Source organism: Rhipicephalus microplus, chromosome X, assembly GCF_043290135.1.
Source record: "Rhipicephalus microplus isolate Deutch F79 chromosome X, USDA_Rmic, whole genome shotgun sequence".
In the NCBI taxonomy this organism is placed as follows: domain Eukaryota; kingdom Metazoa; phylum Arthropoda; class Arachnida; order Ixodida; family Ixodidae; genus Rhipicephalus; species Rhipicephalus microplus.
The window spans coordinates 126,707,471-126,719,764 of record NC_134710.1 but is presented as its reverse complement, the minus strand read 5'-3'; the positions used below and the strand labels follow the sequence as shown (position 1 = coordinate 126,719,764).

At 50.1% G+C, this 12,294-nt stretch overlaps 1 protein-coding gene across 1 annotated transcript in view; it reads right to left on the bottom strand.

The window, feature by feature from the left end:
- Nucleotides 1-12,047, bottom strand: part of peb (zinc finger protein pebbled) — a 65,140-nt gene extending 53,093 nt beyond the window's left edge. Inside the window, exon 1 of the mRNA XM_075877632.1 lies at nucleotides 11,890-12,047. The gene's annotated coding sequence lies outside the window, so the exon portion shown is untranslated. The remainder of the gene's footprint in view (nucleotides 1-11,889) is intronic.
- Between the last annotated feature and the right edge of the window lie 247 nt (nucleotides 12,048-12,294).

Here is a 12,294-nt window from a genome sequence, read left to right as displayed (position 1 = left end):
GGGTCGGTACACGGAAGCACTGGTAGCCTAACCTCGTATGGTCGTACCTGCCGCATCGACCACCACTGCGGTTAACTAGATTCATTAAAAGAATTCGCTACCAGTCTCGAAGGTAACTAAAAAGGGCGGACTGCGAGCTACAATTTTTCGACGAAAGGCCGAAGCGAAGCAACCTTCGCATAAAGTGAAGGGACGCCATGAGTGAATGCATGCAAGAAACGCGAGAAAAAAAAAACTCATGACGTCCGCGCGACCCAAGCACTTAAAAATATGCAGAGGAAATCACAACTAAATCCACGGTCAGCATTCCTGCGTAAAGCTAACCTCTCCTATTCACTGAAAGCATTAGCTAAGCGCTACTTCGCATTTTAAATGACAGTAAAAGATGCCTCTGATGACAATATGTATAAAGCGCGCAGAATTTTTTCTCTTTTTTTCTTTCGCAGTTACATTGCGTAAGTGCACGATATCAAGTGAAAAACCTCGGCGGCGTGTCACTGGAACTACTATGATTGTTTCGTGAAGCAGCGGGACCACTTCCTTTCAATCCGTACCGCTTCTGTCTCTTTCTATCTCCGCACAGAGAAACCCTCGCTCACTGGATTTCCTGCCGACCGCTTGTGCCCCCGCAATCTCCGACGACAGCGCAGCTCTGGTCGACTGGCTCACCCTACACCATCTCCTGACGCCGACTAGAGATCTCGCTGAGTGGTGCCTTGTCGTCGGACTCCTGCGACCGTGTCCACCTTTCCCTATCTCCTCCATACTTCTGTATGTGGGTGTCCCCATCTCTATCCCTATCCCGTTTAATCTTCCATATACATTTTAATCCCTCCTTACACCCATCCCTCGTGAGCCACTGTCGAAATGTCGCACTATGATGCAGACAGTTACGGCAGACAGCTCACTTTTATCTTCTTTTCACTTATTTAAGAATCACCCCCCCCCACACACACACACACACACAAACACAGAATAAAAAGATATTAGAAAAACAAATGATGCGCGGAAATTTGCCGCGATGCTTACAACACACACGATGCTCACAACACAACTCACGACCTGGCTTGGAAGAGGAAGTAATTACGATGGATGGGCCGGATGCGAAAACACGTGTGACATCACCTCTTACCGCTACAGCGATTATCAGACACCCATGTTACGCGGATGCATGCAACAGGCGGACGTGAAGGAGCGATTGAAGTGGTGATTTATGCGACTTGATTTATGAACACGCCCAAAATTATTTAAAAGATGGGGGCTGTAGTGAAAACGCAGTCAACACTAGTACGCAGATCGCGAAGTTTTCTCTGTCTGTACCTTTCTACATTTTAGGAATGATTCACGTTATCATTGTGTGTATCTTTCGCAGAATATATACCGCTCACAATAAAACACTTCCATTCCCGACTCGCCGCCCGCTATTCACAGCCTGCTTAATTGCAATACAGATGCCGTGAAACGGTAATTCATAAAGGAGGCCCGAGCGCTTCGTACAGTTACTGTAAAACTGCTAGCGTAATACGTCATACGCCAACAGCTTTAAAAGTTTCGATTGCTGCCTAAATCCTGACATGAGCGCACACACAGACCAAAGCTGTATACTACTACCCCCGACAATATTAATATTTTCGGGCGCAAACTAACTCTTCTGTGAGAAGTAAATCGAGTCTTACCGCATTAATAATCGCTCTTTAGAGACCGTCGTTAAGGAAAGAAAAAACTCCAGAATGGAATGAAAATTTCGGAGAAAGAAAATCAGACGAGCGTTTCAACTCGCGTCCGAACAGCGAAAACTTAGGTTATAGTACGGGAACAAAGCCGACTATTTAGCAGTTTACTACTCCACAGGTGAGAGAGAGAAAGAAAAAAATATCCATTGACGCAGCAGCAAGACAGCCACTACGCAAATGCCTATCATTGTTAGTGTCGGCTACTTTGGTTCATGATATTATATGAAATGCGTCAGAATCGTCATTGCCTTCTCTAAAATTTTTGGTGGTGCATGACAGCAGAAGATCACGCGTACGCGGACTGGTCTCCGCATATCAGCTCGCAATACAGGAATACACTGCAAAGGTGAGACCACGCGTGGAAGACACAGCAAGGAACACAATGAAGCGCGTCGCGTCTTCCCGGCGAGGTATTGCGAATTAACAATCGTCGGAGCAGTTACGCAAGGCGTTCGCACAAGCCCCTCTGACGTCTGCACTGCCCTTCGGAAACCGCAGCCTGAAAGTTGCACTCCCGACCCTATAATGGAGCAACGCAGACTGCAACAGTAGCAGAAAGAGAAAACGAGCGAACAGAGGCGACGCCCTCGAATGCTCGCCGATGAAACGAGAGGAGGAAAAAAAAAAAAAACCGCAGATGTGAACCGTCAGAGAGTGATCGCGCGCTCTCCTGTATGGCGCGACGATCACAAAGTAAAAATATAAAAAAATAAAGCGCCCGCTAAAGCAACTCTTCCCTCTACAAGCAGACCGGCCTTTGCACCGCCGCGCCAGCAAACACGGGCGGAGGGAGCAAGGGGCGCGATTTACCGCTACGTTTTTTCCACGCGCCGTGCAATGCGCCGGTCGCATCCGCGAGTCCGGCATCACCGCACGTCGTCGGCTCTTCTTTGGTAGCAACATTGTAGCCGCCCCGCCGTCGCAACCGATGCGGTCCCTCCGGAACGAGCAACACAGGCGCGGTATCGTATTCGTGGGAGCCTGCGGCATCATATTCGTGGGAGAACTCCACGGGAAGCCTTCGGTATGGCTGTGTGCCGGTGCACGCACGTTGTGTGTGCATGCGCGCGCGATCGAGAAATGCGCCGGTCTCGGATTCAGAAGCGAACTGCGAACGCGGTGAACAGAGGGCGCGCTAGCATTGATGAAACAAGCAAAAGCTTCTTATACTATGTACCGCAGAATAAAAGCAATAATGACTATTACAGGGATACGGCTCGGATGGGATGGGACACATAGCGATGGGCTTTCGTCTTGGAATTGTTTCGCTCTATTCACACGATCCCTGTCCAGAAGAGCAGGCCCGTTTGTATCCGGCATGTGAGTCTCACTGAGCATTTTGGCCGCCGAAAGGGCCCTCTCCGCGCCGATCACTCTCGGACCAATTTTCGCGGCGTCTGCCGTCAGATCGGCTAGCCGCGAACCAATAGGAGCGCTAGCCGAGGAATTCGAAAAACAAAAATGGCGGCCAAGTCCGACTCGCTCGTCATGTCACAATTAAGTAACGTGCGCTTAGCAGAAATGTTTATTGAATTCGTGCGCAACCACCCCGTCCTATACAACAAAATGCCACCCCAAGCACAAGGACAGCTTGCTAAAGGACGACTTGTGAAATAAAATAGGACACGAACTCGGATTGACTGGTACGTACGAGTTCCTCAGCCTATGTTCCTTTGCTCATAAAATCGCGAGTACCTTGTGATGCAGTTGGCTTTCTCAACAAAGTTGCAACGAACGTTGAAACGTGCAAAACAAAAAGATCTAGCTCTTCATGGTCGCACTAAAGTTGCGAGCTGCCGACAACATACAGGAACACAGCATCCATCCCGTGCTCGCACCGTAGTTCATTGTACAATCGGCTGATGACGTGCCATGGCTATTCGGCGTAAAGTTATTCAATATGCTAGCTTTAGGTAGCACATAGAGTAACTAATTCGGCGTTGCGGTGCGCATCCAGTGCAAAGAACACTGCGTTACGGCGACGAAGAAGTTTCGCTCGCTGTAGATTTGATTGATTTGTGGGCTTTAACGTCCCAAAACCACCATTTGATTATGAGAGACGCCGTAGTGGAGGGCTCCGGAAATTTCGACCACCTGGGGTTCTTTAACGTGCACCCAAATCTGAGCACACGGGCCTACAGCATTCCCGCCTCCATCGGAAATGCAGCCGCCGCAGCCGGGATTCGATCCAGCAACCTGCGGGTCAGCAGCCGAGTACTTCAGCCATTAGACCACCGCCGCTCGGTGTAGAAAGTGGATGCTTCAGTGGGAAGTAGGGTTAGCCAAGTGCCGTCCTCATAATGTGAACCTTTTAGGGGCGAAGCTCCTTAAGCCGTGGGTCGTGCGTCCGCGATGTATGTATGTATGTATGTATGTATGTATGTATGTATGTATGTATGTATGTATGTATGTATGTATGTATGTATGTATGCATGCATGTATGTATGCATGCATGTATGTATGTATGTATGTATGTATGTATGCATGTATGTGTGCATGTATGTATGTATGCATGCATGCATGCATGTGTGTATGTATGTATGTATGTATGTATGTATGTATGTATGCATGTATGCATGTATGTATGTATGTATGCATGCATGCATGCATGTATGTATGTATGTATGTATGTATGTATGTATGTATGTATGTATGTAGCCAACTCCAAGGCCGGACTATAGAGAAGCGGCACGCGCGCACTCTTTGAAATGAGGAGGAAAACCACGCACGTTAATCATAAATAAAAAGATGGTTGCTTCTGATGAAATAACCTACAGAGACGAGTATCGGTGGCTTAGTCTCCAATAAAACTTGCCTTGAATTTGATGCTTACTAAAAACTAATAACAGAAGGACGCACTTGGAGCATTATCTGACCGGAAAAGGTTGCCACGTTAAACTCGCTGGGCGTAACCTCCTCTGTTTTAGCAAGGTTTAGCGAGGGTAGGGCCGCAGTGCCATGAACTAGCGGCGGTGAAAGGTGGGAACTAGAAACAAGGCGCAGGCCGCAAGAGAGTGTGCCGGTGCCGCTCCTCTAGTCCGGCCGTGCCACCTCTCGTTTAGTCCTTGGAATGTCCACTGGACGGCGGTACTTCTATGTAATGAATATATGATAAAAAGATGCGAGATGGCATTAGTTGGAGTGTTCACCAGATGGACGCACGGATTGACAGACGGACGGAAGCGCGGACGGGCTGACGGATGCTTCGCCCCACTCATCATCATGTACTCCGTAAATATGCTGTGATTTTTTTTTTTTAAGGAAAGGAAGAGGAGGAAAGGAGAAGGCGGTTGGGGCTTATCTCGGTTACAAATAATAATCGTCATATGTCATGCGTGAGTCAGGCGAGACAATGCACTTCGGGATAGTATCAACCTCGAAGGGTGTATCATTTTTATTTTTTTTTGCATGGCATAGATAATAACCTCGACTAACGCCGATGCATCATTCGCTTCGCGATGGCTTGGTTGTACGCGCCGTTACTGTCGCTATGTTATAATACAGGTGACAAGTACGCCCTCTGCTGGGGGAGAACATAGCGGACAGAACTGTGCGTCCACCATGTCTTCATGCACAACAGGAGAGCTTTCGTGCAACCCATCAAGCGTCTATCACGATGACCACAGTAATGATAATTTACAATCACGAGTTTACGTCTACACACTGAAAAAGTACTAAGTTCTCTTAAATGGACAATTCATACCAAGGTTGTGCACGTGTGATTCCACTCACACAGCAACCTGAGCGCCGCGAATGGATACTACAGGGACACTAAACCAACTAAAGAGCAAAACGATGTTTCACGTATTAGTAACGTAGAATTTCACAATCCCGAAAACACCATTATTACCGCGACACGACGCTTTGTTTAAGTGAGAAAAGGCGCGAAAAGAAAATACGGGGGGAGACGCCACCTTGAGATTCCTGCATCAAATACCGTGGGGTCATAGATCTTGAAGGCGCCTGCTAGGTCCTACGTAACCTACATAATATAGTTGCAGAAGAAGCAATCAATAGGTTTTACAAACGAGATTTTGTCCATTTTGAATCAAACTTGGTTTTCTTCACTATTAGTGTTTGTTCCCTTCAAACATGGTCGCGCTTCAATCGCAGCTCCCATAACTCCCCATGCTGATGTCGCTGGCAATAGCTTCTGAAGCGCTTTTCGCCCGAGCCTTCGCGACCTGTTTAAATATACCTTGCGAGAACTCTCAAGCCCGGGCTGTTTTCGACTGCTGTTGCACATGCGACGGTGACAGCTTCTTACGTGGTCTCTTACGCGTTCGCCTCAGACGACCCAAAGCGAAAGCGGTCTTCTTATCAGTCAATATGTTAAACCTCTTCCGCCACCTTCCGAAAGCTCTGGGCATCTAACGTGGTTTTGCATAGCCGCCAGGATCAGAGGCACTGCCAGCTTTCCTTTAACACCCTCACGCCCCTTCCCTTAGTGCGGGATAGGAATCCGGGCGGCGTCTGGCTAACCTCGCCGCCTTTCATTGCTCCCCTTCCTCCTCCTGCACCTCGCATAAAGTGAAGCTGTAGTCCTGCACCAATTGTCGGGCGTTGCAGACTGACCATGATCGGGCCACCTTTGACCGGTGGCACGCTGTGACGTCATGACTTTGGCGATCTACGACGTTATGATGACGTCAGCACACGATAATTTTTTTGCGTCACTTGAGTTAACGCCGATGCCACGAGACGCCGACGGTTCATCGTCGCGTCTGATGAGGCATCCGAGGCATTCGCCGAAGAGCTGGACAACCAAGAAAGGCAGTCGGCGAAACGCACGAGCTATTGTCGTGCCGAACGTGTCGAGATGACCGACACTTTCGAGGCAGGGGAGCGAAACGGTTTGGCCTGCGCTTTCGCCGGTGGAAAACCTCCGCGCTTCCGGGCATGCGAGTTGACCCTAATTGCGGCTCGCCCGGGGAAACGGTTTGCCCGCGCTAACGACAGTCGCTGCTGTCCTTTTCCTTTTCTTCTTTTTTTTTCAAGGCCGCTACAACCGAACGGGCACATAATCAAAGCCGGGGACCGCTATGCCCGCAAGGTGCCGGAAGCAGCTGTAAAATAATATGCCCCTTCTTGGCATGCTGGCTTTTCCCAAATCGGGCCAGGACGTCCAACGCTCGATACGGTTTCTGTAGCTATTCAACTTCCAAGAACACAAACCATGCATGCAATAGGGTCAAAGTCTCGCACACAAAAATTCATCTGATCAACCAAGGTCCATTACTATAGTCAAAAAAAGAAGCGGCCATTATGACAACTCTACAGCCCAAGTTCGAAACTACCCATACACCTAGCATATATGCAGGGCGCGCATCAGCTGAAGCTTCGCTTGCTCGTTTTCTTGTTGTTCTTTTTTTACACCATTTCTAACTCTTAACAGTACTAATTCATTTGATGTCCGTCGTGAGACAACACTTTTGATGGACGGTAAATTAATCCTGCTGTGTGCCCTACTGGCGCACTGATGCTATATCCGACCATGCTTGACTAATTCGACAGCAGTACCTGTCAGTTTTGCTGCACACAACAGACGGGTGGGTCGCGCGGCTTCAGCCCAGTTTTTCTCGCGAAACAAACTTCCGTGTGGACGCGCCCTGTTACGCGTCTCTTTCGAAGCAAACCGCCAAATTGCTCTGCGCGCGCCGTTCTCGAGATGCAAGCGTGTTCCTTCGCCACAAAAGTCGCAACGTTTGCCTCCTGGTTTCGGGACGTAAGACCCCAGATAATATTGCCCCGCAGCAGTGATCTAGTGGCTAAGGTACTCGGCTGCTCAGCCGCAGGTCGCGGGATACAATGCCGGCTGCGGCGGCTGCATTTTTGATGGAGGCGAAAATGTTGTAGGCCCGTGTGCTCAGATTTGGGTGCACGTTGAAGAACCCCAGCTGGTCGAAATTTCCGGAGCTCTCCACTAAGGCGTCTCTCATAATCATATGGTGGTTTCGGGACGTTAAACCCCACAAATAAATCATCAATCAACCCCACATAATATTATTATGTTTGCCTCCATGTGTGCTTCCGTTGAGCTCCGCTCTCGTGGCTCCCAGATGAAAGAGCCGAAGTTGTGCGTGGCTTTTTTTGGGAGTCGCCTTACACGATTTCCAGAATGCTTTTATCACGTTACACGCTTAAATTTGCATACCATTCCAGTCGAAAGAAACCACTCGTCTAGAAAGTACTTCCTCTTGCGACCGAAGCATTTGAAGGAGGCCGCAGTTTTTAAGCGCGCTCACGAGTGTATTTTTGGCCCGCACTGGGACAGCGCTAGCCAGGCCGCCACGTGGAAAATGAAACCATGCAAGCCCGTGCGCAATATCAAATGTCATTGCATCGCGAAGTTACAGGAGCATTGAGAAGATGTTAAAGAGCCGTAATTTCTTTGCTTGGGCACTGGCCAGTGCAGTTACAGGGCTCGACAAATGCAGCTTTTTTTTTTCGTTTTTGTACTCGCACGAACTCTCCTGTTACGATGCGCGCAGGGACGGTCTGCGCAAAGAAGAACGCGTACCGTTGGCGTGTTGTCTAGCAACTAAAACACACACACACACATGCACACACACACACACACACGTGTGTGTGCGCATGTGTGTGTGCGCGTGTGTGTGTAGGCATGCGCACACGGGGGGGGGGGGCAGGGTGCGAGAGAGACGGCGCAAAGCCAGCCTCATATATTGACAGTATAGGGAGGGAGGCGAGAGGGGGGCGCAAAGTCAGCCTAATATATTCACATGATAAGGAGGGTAGGGGGCGGTGCGACGAACCTTCGCCACCCCCACCACCCCTGCAGGGGAGCCCTGCGCACGCTTATGTGTGCGTGTGTACGAACTTTCGCGATATGGGCACACATCTTTACAGCGCTGTAGCCGTATTAAAGGCGTCTCCCTCTAAGCACACAAACTCTTCCGTGAATAAGCGTTCACACCGACACAGATGTGTCGCTGTGAAACACAAAAGCAAAAAAAAAAAAGAAGCTAGGCGAGGCAACGAATGCATCACAAGCACCCTTTGTAAGTTCATCAACAACTTAAGTAAAACCCTAATAACATGCGCAGGGGTAAAACGTCTTGTGGGGGAGCAAATTCCATGGCTGTCGGGACTGGGCCAAAGACAAACAAAAAAAGAAAGAAGGAGGAGGACGGCGCTCGCTGACGTCTCGCAGCTGGCGGACGTCTTCCTCTCGGCGGCAAGTCTCGCGTCCACTGCCGGCTCCGCAGATGAACGCGCGCTGTAAACGCCCATCCGCGGGGTTCAGACACCGCTCCATTCATGCTACCTGTCCTCGGTCACAGGTCGGCGCCCCGTACAACGAGTTCCGACTTTTAATTGCCGCACAATTCAGGGATTCGACTTGTCCATCTACCATCTCATGTCGCATAGTCACGCCGTGGTCAATACAGGCCTAAAACAAATACAAACGTGCTCGAAGCCAGTGCAAAAGGAAACTAACAAGGTCTAAAGAAATACAGGCACAAGAAATAACCAAGAACAAGTCGCCACACAATTTACCTAAAATCGCGAAAAACGCCTTCTGGAACATCCGGCTGACCCTCGCGCCGCCCAAGAGAGGACGCCTCCGCAAGAGCGTGAATGACGAGGTGGTTGCCTTATCTATGGATGCATGCGTCAAGAGAATCGCTGCGGCGTTGCTCGTGCTACGCACTTGCTCGGTGGTGGAGCTACGTGAAGCGCAAGATGTAGAACTACACCAAGACCTTCACAAGAACGACATTAGCGCAGGATTTCTTTCCTGTTTCTGGGATGACCGCGGTCAGGTCACAGCAAGAACGTTTAGAGGGACTGAGCCCAGGGCGGTGGCTGCTTTGTTTAACATCAGGCCTAATCTCCAACTTCGGCTGGAGACCTGGCGGAGGACGTCGCGAGGCACTGCCTGGACGCCACAGCTCTCAGCGTGAAAGCCATCCACAACGATGTGCTCTCATCAATAATGTTTTCTACCGCCACCATTTTCGGCCACAAACGCGCAAGCAACGGCGCGAGCCCCCGGTCGGAGGGCTACGACACCGCGAACAATTACTCCATTGCGCCCCTCCCGTTGATACAACGTCACGATCCGTGTGCCACCATCTACTTCCAACCTGCCGACCCGAGCCGATTATTAAAGTTCACTTCTTAGTAGTAGTAGTAGTAGATTCGTCAGTACGCTAACATGTATGTCCATGGCAAGAAGCATTATTCCATGAGCGAACGCTCTCGCTGCATTCGAAATGAGCGTTCTAAAGAAATCGAGCCAGCGTGCGACCGAGTCTCCACGTGAGGCCGCGTGGTGGAGACACAGTCACAGGGAGGCTCTCGAAAAGCCGGCAAGCGGTGCCTGCCTGCTGACCCAGTCTATGAGCGCGGGCGAAGTGGAAGGGAGGAAAAAAAAAAAGAAAAGCACGCGAAGCAACTTTCTCTTTCCTTTCGGTCATCGACTTTCGTCATGCACACACACGGGCCCACAAGCACACACATACAGGACGCGCGCGAAACGGAGAAAAATAAATAAATAAATAAGCTGAGGCGGCGCACATCATTAAGTCGAAACGTTGCTGCGAAGGTTACCACTGGTAGTTCCAAGCAAAGATGGTCGCGAAGGACAGCAGTTATTTTTTTTATTCCTTAATAAACATTAAACTACTTTAGCTTTAAGCTGTAACTCTTTTGAAGCAATTTCATTCGGTTTATTTTTTCCCACAAGAGCGAAAAAAAGAAGCCTAAGTTAACGTGCAACAGGGATCACTTGACTACCATTTAACCAAGTATCGAAGCAAAACTAGGCAAAAAAAAACAGACACCTTGCCGGAACGATGTTTGAAACTGTTTGACGAAAACGTGAAAAGCATAGCTTTGTTGTCGCCCTGCTGACAGAAAAGTAAAACACAAAAAGGCAACCAGGGAAAGGACTGAAGAGAAAAATCAAAATGCGAAGAGCACGAACGGCTGCCACTTGATCCGCGCGTTCGTAGAACTGCGACCGATCTGCTTTGCGTCGTGTCTTTGGGTTACTCATCACGCACTATTCCACCTTGGCACGTAAGGGGATGACACAAACGCGCCTATCTCGGCTTAGTCGGCATTTCGTTTTTCACCCCCCCCCCCTTTTTTTTTTCTCCCAGCATTCTGTACTATGCCGAACTTATTGTAGGGTGTCTCCGCTAGCCACCTTACCTACTGTGCAACAACATGACGCTGTCCGTGAGAACAAGATAACGATGGCAGCTCTGTGCAGTCAGGCCCGTAAGGTTATGCATCGTGCAGTAGACGATACTCGGAAGGGATACACCGAGAACAGCCTGCGAGCAAGATGTTGCTGCGCACACGCTTCAGGCGAGCAGCCCTCGCAGCGAGATAAAGCGAAAGACAATGGAGTGGCTCTAACAATCAACGCGAATGCTGGCTTCCAGAGATAGACGAATGACTCCCTGCAACTAAGCGTTCGAGTGATGTCACCCCCCCCCCCCCCCCAACCCCCGTTTGCAACCCACACCTTTTTTCTTTTTTTTTTTCTTCGCGAGCGAAACGGGGCTACGGAGCATTTTCACTTGCCCGGCATTTCAGGTAGCAATGTCGGACAGTGCATCCGTAAACGGACACATGACGACGCGCTGCAACGACAAGCGCCGTGCGCGATCGGCTGCCACTTGTTGATTCGCAGCGGACGGGTTTCCTCTCTTTTGTTTCCTCAAGGGAATCTTGCCGATTCGGGGCGTAAGCGGACGGGCTTTGGTTTTAGTTCACTTCGCCATTTTCAGCGGGTCTGACGCACAAGGCACAGGCTGTGTCCTTACGCGAGTCGATTAAAAACGCGACGAATGCACCATCGAGAGGATGCAGCTCGGGAGCCGTGCGTGACGCCTCTTGGGGCTCGCTCCGCAGCGGGGGAGAAGCTGCTCTCGGGCATCGCCAGGCTGCGGCCGATCCGCACAAACAACAGGTTGCACACACAGAACGGTCACTTCTACATTTCCATAGCTCTACCATCGCGTGAAAAAGTCAAGTACGGCGCGGAACCGCAAATAAAGGAGAGCAGATCTCTGTCGCAAACGCCGCCATCACGGAGAACGAGGGAGGATTCCTTTCACACACACACAACAAAAAAGTTCGGAACGGCAACTAGGCGACGAAAGGAAACGAAAAGGCTTACCGACTGACTTAGTCGTCGCCGGCGGTGATCGTCGACGCTCGTTGGTCGATTGACGACATCCGATCGCAACGTTTAAGGCACACTGCGGCAAAAAAAAACAAGGGGAATCCTAACAACCACCTACCTTGGCGGCGGTGGTAGGGGGGGGGGGGGGAATCAGGGATGCGGGTGAGACATGATGCGTGCACACAGGAAGTTGACGGAGCGCGCGCGCATGCGCACCGCGCTCAAACAGGTGGCGCCATGGAGGAAGGAGGAAGACAACGCGGAGCAAGTGGAGAAGCAGAAACGATGGAGAAGCGGCCCGCTTGATTCCCAATCTAAAACGAATCTTAAGCCAGCTTTGCAAAAGTTAATGATGCCCCTCGTAAATGAACGTACACAACCATGGCGCATAAGTATTGG